The following is a 13,733-nucleotide window of genomic DNA, read 5'->3' as shown; positions in this document are numbered from 1 at the left end:
TAGTTTCAAACACAATAAATATAGGTTCCTGCCCACAGCATGGAACAATAAATTAGTGCCCCAAATCAAGTCTTAATTAACACCGGCAATCCTGGTGTCTCTAGTCTTTGATTGTGCTTGACTACAAAGTGCCACTTGCTCGAAGGTTGAAGTAGATGGTTATAAATTTGTAAAAGAGCACAGAGAACCACACCCTCCCACAAAGGCTATTATACAAGACCTAATGTACTGTTCAACTTTAAACATTAACATTATCAACAATAAGATTATCATTGTAAATATTCAATATTAACAGGAAATCATATATGTCTTGTCATCTTCATCTGCAAGAGAGAGAGGTTCATAATGGTCAGGTTGGAGTTTCTTAACCAAGGTCCCATTTAGCAACCTGCATTCAGTTTGAGCTTTCTCAGTCCTCCCATCCCATCAATGGTATTGAACAGTATACTAGTGAAAATTATGTCCAACTTGTATCTCCCGCATTCTTCTCTCTAATTCCTTGGGGTAGACAGGATGACTCCTCACAAACTCTTTGTTAATTTTATCCTTGATTCTTCCTGATGCCTGTCCACATAGTTGATGTATACAGGTACATATCTTTGGTACAAATCAAGAAGGGCTCTCATTTTCTGCCTAACTGATCTTTCAGCCTGGGATGACTTTCTCAGAGTAAGATATCACAGAAAGTACACAGGTTCCCCAATACAAATATTCCTACATCACACAAAGGAAACACATATTTGCTTTATCACAAATGATCCATTTATTAATACATTATTGTATACAAACCCATGATTTAGAAATATCTCCCCATATTCTCAGAGTAAGCCCATGTTTAACAGTGCTAAGGACCACCCACAACTGGTCCCGAATCTTTCTGAGTATAGAGAAGTCTAATACATTTATTTTTTACCATTCTTTCCAAGGATCAAGGCAGTTTGCAACATTACAACAAACATAAAAAATAATGTATATAGTATATATTAAAGACATGCCCAAATTCTGCATAGAGAGTTGGCATAAGACATAGCATGAGACTTATCATGTATGCTGAAGTCTAAACTTCAAAAGCTTTTTTATACATCCTTGTTTAAAAAAGTACTGCTGGTCCACGTTAGCCATTAAATTGCTCCTGGAGGATGACAATGGACCCTTAGAGTGGTCACTATACACAGAAGATGCTTGGTTATGGCCTCCCCCCACAAGAAAAATGAATGTGGGATCCGCGAACATCTGACAAAATACTATCATAGTATTAGGGCCTCATACTAGCATGTTGCTGCAGTGAGTCACTATCATGAATCATCTTCTGGCACTGGCTGTGCTGACTGCCATGTTCCATTCACAGGAATCATAATTGCAACTCACCATTGTGCAGCCTCCTCTAGATGAAACCCTAGAGTCTGTAGAGCTTTCATCTGTTGATTTGCATCTCATCTCGGTTGCCTTCATAGCACTAATGGAGCATGATCCGTTTGGATTGACTGAGCCTGAGAAATTGATGCAAGCCTGCACAATGACAGTTGGCTTCTCTCCATTCGTATTTCAACAGCAACCATCATATGGGTGATTATGTTCCTTTTTCCACACAGCCCCTTTTCTCTCACTCCAGAGATCCATGGCTCTCAATAATCGTCTCCACCTCCAAATCAGCTGCTGCCACTGCCGTTTCAGATAACAGTATTTGTTCCATGTAAAGTTCACAACAGTTTACACAGGTAACATTCATATCTATTTATCAATGAATAATGGCAGGTTATGTTGCAATCGGGAGTGGACCCTTGTCCTGAGGCAGTGGAGAACGGCCTTCAGGTAGGGACCAGGAAGCAACTGCCCCCCGGGGGTGGAGCACTGGAGGGGACAGAGGCTGGGATGAGCTTCATCACTGGAAGCTCGAGATCCCCCGAGAGGAGCCCGTAGGGACCCAGGCCGCTTGGACTTAGGTGGGCCTTGCAGGGTCTCCTGGGAGAATGGAAGTCCAGCATGCCCACAGGCAGATGGGGAGTGTGGTCAGGTTCGAGACTGGAGGTCAGATGTAACAAAGAGGACCAGAAGAGCATAGGTGATATCAAGGCTAGGAACAGAGCCAGAATCTTGAGACGTGGTCAACAAAGCAGGGGTCAGGTTCCGGAGGTCAGAGGATGTCACAGGCAGGCCGAGTTCAGAAGGCAGGCAGCAGGCAGACGAGTCTAGGAACAGGCTGAGGTCAGAAGGCAGGCAGCAGATGAGCAGGTCGAGGAACGGACTGGAGTCAGAAGGCAGGCAGTAGGCCAGCAGTCAAGGAACAAGCTGAGGTCAGTACCAGTGAAACAGTCCGGAGGTACTACCTGGGGAGACGAACAGACGGACAGGAACAGAAGGACGCTGGAGTACTAGGAAGCAGGAACAAGGCAGGAACAGAACTGGAACAGAAGGATCCTGGAACAAGACTTGGAGCAAGACTGGATCAAGAAACAAACGCAGTGAAAATCTAGCACAAAGCTGACCCGATTGCCAAGGCAGGGAAGTTCAGGTAATGATTTCCTTATAACAAGGAATCAATCAGGGCCCTCTGCGGAGCTAGGACCTGCCCTTGGCCCTACAAGAGGCCGGGAGGTCCACACGCATTTAGGGGCGTGGCCAACACAGCCGAGGATGCCGAGCTCCGGCGTGAGGCCTGTTGCGCAGTGGAAGGCCCGGCGACCGCCGCCACAGGACGCCAGGGCCTGGAAGCACTTGCAGCTGACGCTAGGGAGGCCAACCCGGGACCTGCCGTGGAACCATGAAGGTGAGCAAGCCCGTGCACAGGCCGGGAGTGAATGGGATACGTAACAGGTTACATAGGTAATATTAATAAAAAGGCATTAAACTCTATCTAATGACATGTTCCGTTACATTTTAACTAAAGAATTTAGGACATAAATATAATAGTCTAACAAATTTCACTTCTTAGTATGATGTGTTGAGATTCTTACATTTTCTCATTCATTTTTATATCTCATGCTTCAATTTTTATATTTTGTCCTTGTTATAGTAGTTCTCTACTTCATGATGTTTTTAAGTTAGGTTGTAAGCATTTTTAAATAGCCATGTTTTTACTCGCATTTAAATCTCTTTCTATCTGGTATTATATGTAACATCTCAGGTAGAGAATTTCAAAGCTTTGGATCCATTATGGAAAATACACAATCTCTTTCTTGCCTCAGGTGTGTACTCCGTAATGTTGGAACAGCCAGTAGTCATTTATTTTGAGATCTTAGTGTTCACTGAGGTATGTATGGTATTCATCCCTGTGTTACTGGAATGAATGATTTTGAATATTAATATTAATACTTTATAGTAGAATTGGGATTGTACTGGCAGCCAGTGCAGTGAAATCAGCGAGGGTGTAATGTGATCAAATTTCCTTGTTCCTAACAAAAGTCTTGCTGAGGCATTTTGTAGTAATTGTAACGATTTTAAGATACATGCTGGAAGACCAAGTAATAAGGATTTACAATAGTCTAGGTTTGAGAAAATTAGAGTTTGCAATACAGTACAGAAGTCCTCCAATAAAGGTTTCAACTGATGTAATATATGCAACTTGGCATAACCTGTGTTATTTAATTTATTGATGTGCTTTTTCATAGAAAGGTTCTCATCTACTTAGATACCTAAATCCTGTACTTGATTTGAAGGAGTAGTTTGAAAATTACCAGGTCTAGTGCCGGTGGTTTAACTATTGATGAGTTTCTACTTAGCTAAATTATTTTAGGCTTTTTAGGGTTTAATGTTAGTTTAAGTTGTAATAGTTCTAGCTGTATTGCTTTCATATAGGTTGATAGTGTCGATACTGTATTTTCAAATGATTTGGAGAATGGAATGTAAAACTATATGTCATCAGCATACAAGACAAAAGTGATTCCTAGAACCACCAGTAATTTACACAGTGGAAGCATATAAATATTGAATAGTGATGCTGAGAGGACTGAGCCTTGAGGTACCCCTGTATCAATAAGGAAAATATCAGATATGTGATTGCCCAGTTTGACTTGGAATGTTCTATTATATAGGAAGGAAAAGAACCATCTGAGAATGCTACCATAGATTCCAATGTATTGTGTTCATCTTAATATTCTGCTGATTGTCAGCCATCAGACTTATTTGGGTACTTGGGTCTTCATGTAGAGTATGGATGCATAGAACACACTTGAGGCAGTTTTCATCGCAGGCAGGAAGAGAAGGGGCGAGCCCTCATGAGGCTCTTCCTTTTATTGTACATTCATACAAAGGCAGATGATGTATCATTACATGATTGGCTACTTTCCCATAGCAACAGACGAGTCCCTACACTATTGGCTTTGGCTCAGGGGGTATGCACGGATCATTTCATTGGCTGCTGAAATCTATACCTCCTGACTTTGTCCTGCCTCTGACTAGGGAACACCCAGCCCTACTTTCAGGCTAGCAGGATTAATTATAAACTAGAGAAATACATGACAGTCAGGTATCCTTTCCCAGGCAGAGACTTAAGCACAAGTGATGCTTTTATTCAGGCAAATGTCAGGGAGAAGGGAAGTTAGTGTTTAACCCCTGATGAAATGGCTTGCTGGCAAGCACATATTTCCCACATCTCACCCTTTCTGTTTTTGTTTAGGTAGCTCAATAAAGCTTTAGACCCTTACTGAAATCTGTTATGTCTTGGTATGGGCTGGAAATAGGGAAAGGGGGATTATGGAGAGAAGAAAGCTAATTCGACGTGGTGTGCCAGCTGCCGATGAGCTCCTGAATCTCCATATCACCCAGAGCTGGTGCAGGTGGTGTGCCAACGCTGCAGGGCTCATGATTCCCTATTAGGCATCTTACAAGACATCTTTGTATCTGGGCTGAGAGCAAGGTTTCAATATGGATATGAGGTTGGGTATGCACTGAATACAGCATCACAGGCAAATAATTAAGATAATTACAGTAATTATAATAGAAATCACCCTTTTGAGACCAGAAATATCAGGGAGTCAGGACCATAGCCAGTCCCATGGAGAAGTTGGTATTCTGCCTGAAAGTGGTGCATCAGCAACCATGGTTTCTATCTGCTCTATGGTATGTGTGAGGTTTGCTTTATAGTCTGATATGTACACACAGCAATGAGATCCAATTAATGCACAAACATCACCCTTTAAGGCTAAAATGGTTTCTAAGGTATAGCTGTTCTGAATGCTACTTCTCTAATCTGAGAGACTTCTGTTGTGAGTAGTTTTAATGCATGGACTGTCTGATTAAATATGGCAGCCGTCCAGTTAGCTAGGACGTGTAAGTCTCTGTAATTCATAGCTGTCCCCATTGGGGGAAACAGGCTTCTAGCTATCTGAGTTTCTGTATACTTTTCTATGGGATTATTTATCGCCTCCCTTTTGTTACAGAGCCTTGCTTTGGGTAAATTTTTGACTGCATAGTATGAGGGGAGGATGTAGCCTAAAGTGCATCTGTCTCTCCATCTTGGGGAAATGTACATATATGCTCTACGCCCACATAACATCCATATGTTTCCTAACAGATTAGTGGACATGTCATTGGTTATCATTTGAGCTATATAACTACAAAGGGTAAATCCTTCATCCCCTCTATACTTTCTGTACCTGCTTGGGTCTCCCACTGCACATCCTGAAATCTGCCAATTGCATACATATATGTGGTATAATTATGCAAGTGTTCAGTGATTAATACAAATGTTTGGTTACAATATGGATATTTCCCACCTGAATTCCCTTTCCCATCCCCTGTATCATAGCCCCAACAAAGAGCGGCAGTCTCTTGAATACAGCTACCAATGTGTAGTATGGTATTATTAACTGGAGAGTTAATGAAAACACCTCTCTGTAAAGGATAATTAGTCCATACTGTAAGGTTAAATGGTACAGCATGCATCAGTAGTTCTCCGCAGGCTTGGGTTGGCATGTGTGTGCAGATCCAACAGTCTGTTCGATTCAACAGGTGTGAAAAGTTCTTTTAAGAGTCCTTGTTCTGAAATCGCCATAGCTGGAGAAATAAGGCAAAGGAGGAGGATGCAGAACACAATTGTTAATGAGTTGGCATTCAGGCAAGAAAAGACGGCTAATAAGTTCTCTGGAGTTTACTCAAGGCCTTGCTGTTCTAAGAGTTGTGCAGATTGGTTGGATAGGGCCTTGATCTGTCCCCAGATCATGTGGTGCTGCTTTTTGCAAGGAGTCCGGTCTCTGTCCTTCTGAGGGCTGTGGAGGCTCATGGAGAAGTTGGGGATCAGGTCCTGTAGACCTGGACACCTTTCCATCTTTCCACGGCTTGATACCTGTGGAAGCAAGCAGAGAAACATATCCTCATTCCCCATTTTAAGGGAACGGGACCATACCAGACATTAAATATTCTATACAAAACTGATGGCTGTGGGTGACTAACCCTAGTCCCATAATGATTACTCATGGCTGTGTTCTTATGTGAACCTGATATGTTTAGATGATTTAAACAATACTTTGTTCTTGTTCAGCCAGTCCTTCTTAGGGGAAAATCCAGGGGCAATTATCCCTCCTTTTTGTTTTTGTTTTCAAGAGCTCTTAAGGGTATGATTGGCTCTCTCCACAATGGCTTGCCCTGTGGTGTTGTATGGGATGCCAAATACGTATTTAATGTTCAATTATTGACAAAATTCATGTAAAGGAACTGCAGTAAATAGAGCCATTATCAGTTTTCAGGACAGAGGGTAGCCCCAATATCAAGAAAGTTTTTATGCAGTGATCAATTTTCATTCAGGAAAATAGCAATAAATGTAAATTAATCGTTTAAAGGAAAAGTCATTTGCAGTAAGCTGGATCACAAATGACAAGTATGTCAGACATTATATTAAACATATGTTACACAAGACTGACATATATTCATATTCATGCATCCTGCAAATATTCATTTACACAAAACTGACACATATTCATATTCATTATGCATTTACACAAAACTGACACATATTCATATTCATTCTGCAAATATTCATTCATAGTCTTCTTGGCATCAAGACAGACAACAGATAACACATAATTTGAGCTAAAAATCTTATCAAAAAGTTATCAAAAACAAAATTAGATCAAGGATCAAAAGTCAAAAGGTGTTAGAAAAATGTTAAAATAAACTGCAAAGTGTTCACCTTCACATCTCCTCATGGCAGGAAGGCTGTAAATCTGGAAAATATTAAAAACTGGCATACAGCAAAAATTTATTAAGGTAAGGATAAAAGTGAGCTTCTTACTTTTTTAACCTTGGATAAATCAATTCTATGATTCAATTTAATAAAATCAATTTGGATTTGCAAGAAAAGGCTTGGGAGGGATTGCTTTATATGTAGCAACCTCTGTCAGTAAAAATTTTAAGGTTCAGAATTCTGTATAAATTTTGTGAAAAAGAAAATAAAACTGAAGTGTCCTTAAGACATGAGGACCGCAGATCTGAAAAATAAAAACTATTATACAACAGAATTATTAAAACAATAATATAATATAACCTGTAGAATAACATAGCGCCTCCTAGTGGAGACCCCATCATTACTTTATAGATTGCAACTATTGTTCCAGGTTGCAATCAATAATACTCTGAGCTTACTTTCAATGTGGAATATCAGAATAGAATTTCTTCTTATAATTATTAGAATAGGAAATTAAACATGCTGTTTGCTCTGCTCTGTCTGCTGCACGCTAAAGTGACTGTAACTACTATTAATCTGTCTGAGTTATAACATATATAAACTAGAGAGAGAAACTGCAGTACTAAGTCCAGTTTTTTTTTCTTTCCAAAAGTTCTCCCTCCCCCATGAGTGGCAAGCAAGAGTTACAGTAAAGGGGGGGAGGAGCAGTGTTTCTCAAAAGAAAAGAACTGCACCCAAGGAATTAATCCTTCAGTCAATAGGAACTTAAAGATAGCATTGTTTAACAAATCAACCAGAGACAATGGCTTGGCGAGGACTTGCTGATTCCTTGCAGACAGATACTATTTTTATTTACCTTTGTCCTGAAAGGGAGAATCACAGTAAAAATATAAGTTCTGTACGCTAGCAATTCAAACTATAAACTTAAATCTCAGAGAAATGGAGTCATTTTAAATGTGAGCCAAATTAATTTTGCAAGAAGTAAACATTTCACATGAAATCCACACAGCAATTGTTCAAATTTCAGTACAGTTTTAACATAAGGTTCTGCATTCACTTTGTGGGGGAAAATACTCTCAAAGTATGCAGATTTTTTGTAACTGAATTCAAAGACTAATAGAAACCATTTTTTCCAAGTTTGTACTGTTTGTTAAGAGAAACCATTTTTTCCAAATTTGTACTGTTTAAGAGAAACCATTTATTATTTTTTTTTTCATAGTGATATTTTCTTTGCTTGTAACGCAGGAGTCTAATTAAATCCTTTTTTTTCATATTGATATTTTCTTTGCTTGCAATGCAGGAGTGCAGCTGCCTGGCCCAAGGTCTTATACGCTGATTTATTTGAAGACCTGGGGGCATAGCCACTGCTCATGGCACTCAACTCTATTGCTGCCACACCTAGTTCTTTGTTTCTTTCTGTAATGGGAAAGGCTTGAATCCCTTTCAATAATTCCTCCCTTGTGAGATTTCCATGTTCTAGATTAAATCCCATGCTGACCGCGGCACATAAATTGTTACCGGGAGCAAGGGTTTGAGATGGTAATTTACCTGGACAAATTGATGATGCAGAATCAATGACTGTCTCAGGCAATGGCAAATGGGGGTACAGGGAGTGGTTGGTGGGGGAAGGGTGTTGCAGGCAAGATGGAGGAAGGCTATTTTTTCTGACCTCAGTGTTTTCAGTTTCCTGGGGCCTTTTCTCTGAGGTGGACACAGAGGAAGCCACAGGAGCCATGTGAGTGTGTGTCCCCAGATGTTCTATTTCATTTTCTGTCCCCCTTTGTTCATGGTTCTTTTCTGTGATGGGGAAGGCTTGAAGTCCTTCCAACAATTCTTCTTCTGTAAAGTTTTCTTTCTGCTGAAATTCAATGCTAATCGCCCCACCCAGGCCAGGTTGTGGCTCTATTGTTCTCAAGGGTTGCTTTTCTAAAGAGGTGTGAATGGGCTTGGGTGTGGGTATGGAGAGCTGATACAAAGAATTTGCTGTCTCTGAGGGAGACTGAGCATAAGATGGGGGAAGGGTATTCTGATTGAGTCTGCCTGCTTCTAAAAGCACATGGTTTGAAACTGCTGTCTTTAAACTTTTTTTTTCTATGTGTTCGATGGCCTCTGTACATTTTTGCCAGATTAATCTTTGCTTTATGGGAGCTCTGGGAGCCATATGAAGACAATTGCTGATTGAAATCCATTCCTGGGTATTTAGAGTTCCCGCCTCCATGGAATACCAAGGGCAACGGCAAGCTATTTCACTTATTAATTTTTCTAAGTCCCCCAGGCTGACTTGCGCTATTTTTCTTCTGGTGATGAAATAATGATTATTGATGATTTGCTGCAGCTCTCTGGCATGTAGCCTCTGCTGTACAGTCAAATCACTGCCCATGCTTACGAATGTGGGGAACAAACTTGCTGAGAAATACTTTAAAAATTACTAAGAAGTACTTTTTTTTTTTTTTTTTTTTTTAAATATTACGATTGCAAATCTGTTGAACGGTACGTACCTAGGCTATGACCAGCCGAAATAAGCATGGAGTTTATCATCTCGTCGCGGGTCACCAGATGTAGAGTATGGATGCATAGAACACACTTGAGGCAGTTTTCATCGCAGGCAGGAAGAGAAGGGGCAAGCCCTCATGAGGCTCTTCCTTTTATTGTACATTCATACAAAGGCAGATGATGTATCATTACATGATTGGCTACTTTCCCATAGCAACAGACGAGTCCCTACACTATTGGCTTTGGCTCAGGGGGTGTGCACGGATCATTTCATTGGCTGCTGAAATCTATACCTCCTGACTTTGTCCTGCCTCTGACTAGGGAACACCCAGCCCTACTTTCAGGCTAGCAGGATTAATTATAAACTAGAGAAATACATGACAGTCAGGTATCCTTTCCCAGGCAGAGACTTAAGCACAAGTGATGCTTTTATTCAGGCAAATGTCAGGGAGAAGGGAAGTTAGTGTTTAACCCCTGATGAAATGGCTTGCTGGCAAGCACATATTTCCCACACTTCAACTCCTGACATTCAGCAATCCCAGTCCCATTGCTATCTTCGCTCCCAGCCCCATTGCTATCTCTGCTAATCTCCATCTCTACGTTCTGGGCTTGGCCAGCTCTTGCCCTGACCATCCCTTGAAATAACACATTCACCAAGGCATTCTCCATGTCCATTCCTCTGGTTACTCTAGCATTCACATTGGCCTCCAATAACATCGCTGCACAGCATCTGCAGTATTTTAATGCCACAGGCTAGGTTCATTGGAATGTGTGTTGCCAGGGGATGTGGGTAGTGCAGTTAATATAGCCTTGTTTAAAAAAGGATTTGATAAGTTCTTGGAGGAGAAGTCCATTACCTGCTATTAATTAAGTGGACTTAGAAAATAGCTACTGCTATTACTAGCAACAGTAACGTGGATCAGACTTAGGTTTTGGGTACTTTCCAGGTTCTTATGGCCTGGATTGGCCACTGTTCGAAACAGGATGCTGGGCTTGATGGTCTGACCCAGTATGGTATGCTCTTATGTTTTCATGTTCTTATGTGTGACATTCTGCACATTCAGCTGATGCCATCATGGGTCACCCCAAAAGTGATAACTGCAGGGATCCACGATGGTAAAAGAGCTTACTCCTTTGGGATCATGCCCTCACACTGAGTCAGAGCCTCACTGGTCAGACTAAGCAGAAACTTTCCATGAAGCATGATACACCTTTCCTCTGGTCAGAAAGACTGAGACACATCTCCAGGTTGGGATATAGGAATGTCTGTCATTGTTCTCCAATACTGCCTGCCCAAAGATCTGGTCGCAGTTCACCATCAACATCCCCACACCCTGGATCCTCAAGTTCTCTTGAAAGGATGAGGCACACATGCATGATATCCTCTTCTCATGTGAACTTATCTGGTTCCACTGCCCGAGAGAAATGGAAAACTCTCACTGGTGGGTGATAATGTACCCTAGGCAACTCAGATCTTGTGCAGAGCCTCCTTCTTTTTGTGGTTTATGTGTGAACCCAGTCATTCCAATCATAGGTAAAAAAAACAAAAAAACTCTCTTCTAGGTAAAATCTATTTAATTTAATTTAATCCTTAAAAGATCTTCAAGAATCTGTGTTTTCTTCAATATATAGCCAAATGTATCTTCTTTTGTTTATGGCTAAAACAGTCCTTGTGATCACTGAATGTATTCAACTAAATTCTAGCAACAGTTCATCCGATGGAGGACAAGAAAGTTTTATACTTATCTCCCAATAAGGTTTTCACAAAAATCTTCTTAATGCAATGAATGTCGATTACTATTAATGCTGTTCCAATAGCACCTGAGAACGGCTGCTGCAAAGATGCCGACATTCACAACGCTTCGCCAAAGCTGCGTCAGGGTGATATAATCTTGAATTTCTTGTCTTATTGAAATTTTTTCCAAAAAATCCGCCAGGATATCTTATGCAGAGCCTCCTTCTTTTTGTGGTTTATGTATGAACCCTCCATCTTTTCCCTCATCTTGCAGGAAAGAAGCCATCAAATCAAAAAAAGAAGGTTCCTTGTAAAATCTACTGAGTCCACCCAAATATAATAATTCACCGGGTTTTCTTCACAGTAGTCCTCCACTTTGACACCAGTAGGCCCCTGTTCAAGTGCCATCCGTAGCTGGACCCCAGTTTTCTGGGGTCTGATTCTGGGGTACTACATAGACTTCAGGGCCTATCTTTCTTGTCAAAAGAAAAATACACAGCAGCTGAAGTGCCAGGGTTCCTCGAGTGGGAAGGAGGTTTATACCTCTGGGACCTCTGGAGCAGAAATGGGACATACACTCAGTCCAATGCTCTAACGCATGGGTCAATGGGTAATCACAGTGGCTGATCTGCTTTGAAGAATGATGCCCTCTTACAAAAATGTCTGGAAATCAATATTAGTGTTCAACTGAAAAAACCTTTCTTCAACTAAAACAAGATAATCCAAGTGCAAAAATCATAAATAGCAAAATAAAGATCATCACAAAAAGCAGTAGTTTCCTTATTCATAGTGCACCTTCTAGCCACTCACCTTCCTCTTATTGACTCAGTCTCTACAATCTCCACAATCTCCACTATCCCTTTACCACAGAAGGTGTGATGATTGCCCTCATTAACAATCATAAAACTGGGGGTAACCCTCAGTACCCATGGTTATTTCAAAAATAGATGTTTCCAATAACTATCTTCACAATCTCAAATCCCCAGATCATCTCTTTTGCTGTTAACTGGGTACAAAGACGGAAAACCCCAAGAACCTTCCAGAGATGGGGTTTGTCCTTCTATTAAAAACTGGTCCACCGGATAGCAATAACCAAATGCTTCACATCCCAAAAATCTTCTCAAACATTCTCTCCTCTCATTACTCCTACTACTCTTCACTTCTCCAACTCCTAGGTCAATCCACCAGGGAACAGACAGACCCTGATCAGCCCTCTAGGTCAACCTCTTTCAAACATTTTAGCATGGAGGAACCTTTGAAATACTTTTTGGGTATCAAGCAACCCCTGCATAAAAAATATATCTTTAGCTCATGGTACATTAACATGATCAGTAAGTTGTAGATATAATAATCCAATAATAATTGTCAATGCTCATTTCAATAGAGTGTGAGATTTTTCTGTGGATCTGTTTATTTTGGCAACTTAGCCTACTTTTTTATTTAGTTCCCCTCCATACATTTAAAAAAATCTTGATCTCTTTTATAGACCTATATATGCATAGAAATTATTATTTTTGAAAATAAAAATGTGAAACGTGCTTATTTGTTGCTGCACAAATACTCAATTCTGTATTGAACTTGTATGTAAAGCATTTAAGAGCGTGTTATATACAAACAAGCTGTTAAGCCCGTTAAAACGGGCTACATTACATTTTGTTTTCAGTCCATTTTCTAACACTTTTTCTCCCTCTCTCCACCTTCCCCTCGTTCACTCCTCCCCTTTCCTCCACTCAGTCTTACTCACCCTCTGTCTCCCACTGCCTTCTTCCCCTCACTCACCTCCCTCCCCTTCCCTCAGTCACTCCCACCTCTCTCCCCTTCCCTCAGTCACTCCCCACCCTCTCTCAATCCCATCCCCTCCCCCTCAGCCCTCCTCCACTCCCTTTTTCTCTGTTCCACAACTTCTTACCCTTCCACTTACTCACATCCCTGTCTCTCACCTCTCCCTCATTCTCCCTCTCCCCCTTCCACTTACTCACATCCCTGTCTCTCACCTCTCCCTCATTCTCCCTCTCCCCCTTCCACTTACTCACATCCCTGTCTCTCACCTCTCCCTCATTCTTCCTCTCCCCTCACTCTTCCCCACCCCCTACCTCCCTCCCACACACTCACCCACTCCTCCCTCCCTCTCACTCAGTCCCTCCCTCCCAGTCCCTCCCCCTCACTCAGTCCCTTCCTCCCAGTCCCTCCCCCTCACTCAATCCCTCCCTCCCTCCCTCCCACTCAGTCCCTCCCTCTCACTCAGTCACTCACTCCCACTCCCTCTCTCCGTCCCTCCCACTCCCTCCCTCCCTCTCACTCAGTCCGTCCCTCCCTCTCTCTCTCTCTCCTCCCTCCCTTGCTACTGGCCGCCGCCGCCGCCCACCGCCGCTGTTACCGCCACCG

Source organism: Rhinatrema bivittatum, chromosome 1, assembly GCF_901001135.1.
Source record: "Rhinatrema bivittatum chromosome 1, aRhiBiv1.1, whole genome shotgun sequence".
NCBI lineage: Eukaryota > Metazoa > Chordata > Amphibia > Gymnophiona > Rhinatrematidae > Rhinatrema > Rhinatrema bivittatum.
The sequence above is the reverse complement of the archived record's forward strand: the minus strand, read 5'-3'. Positions refer to the sequence as shown.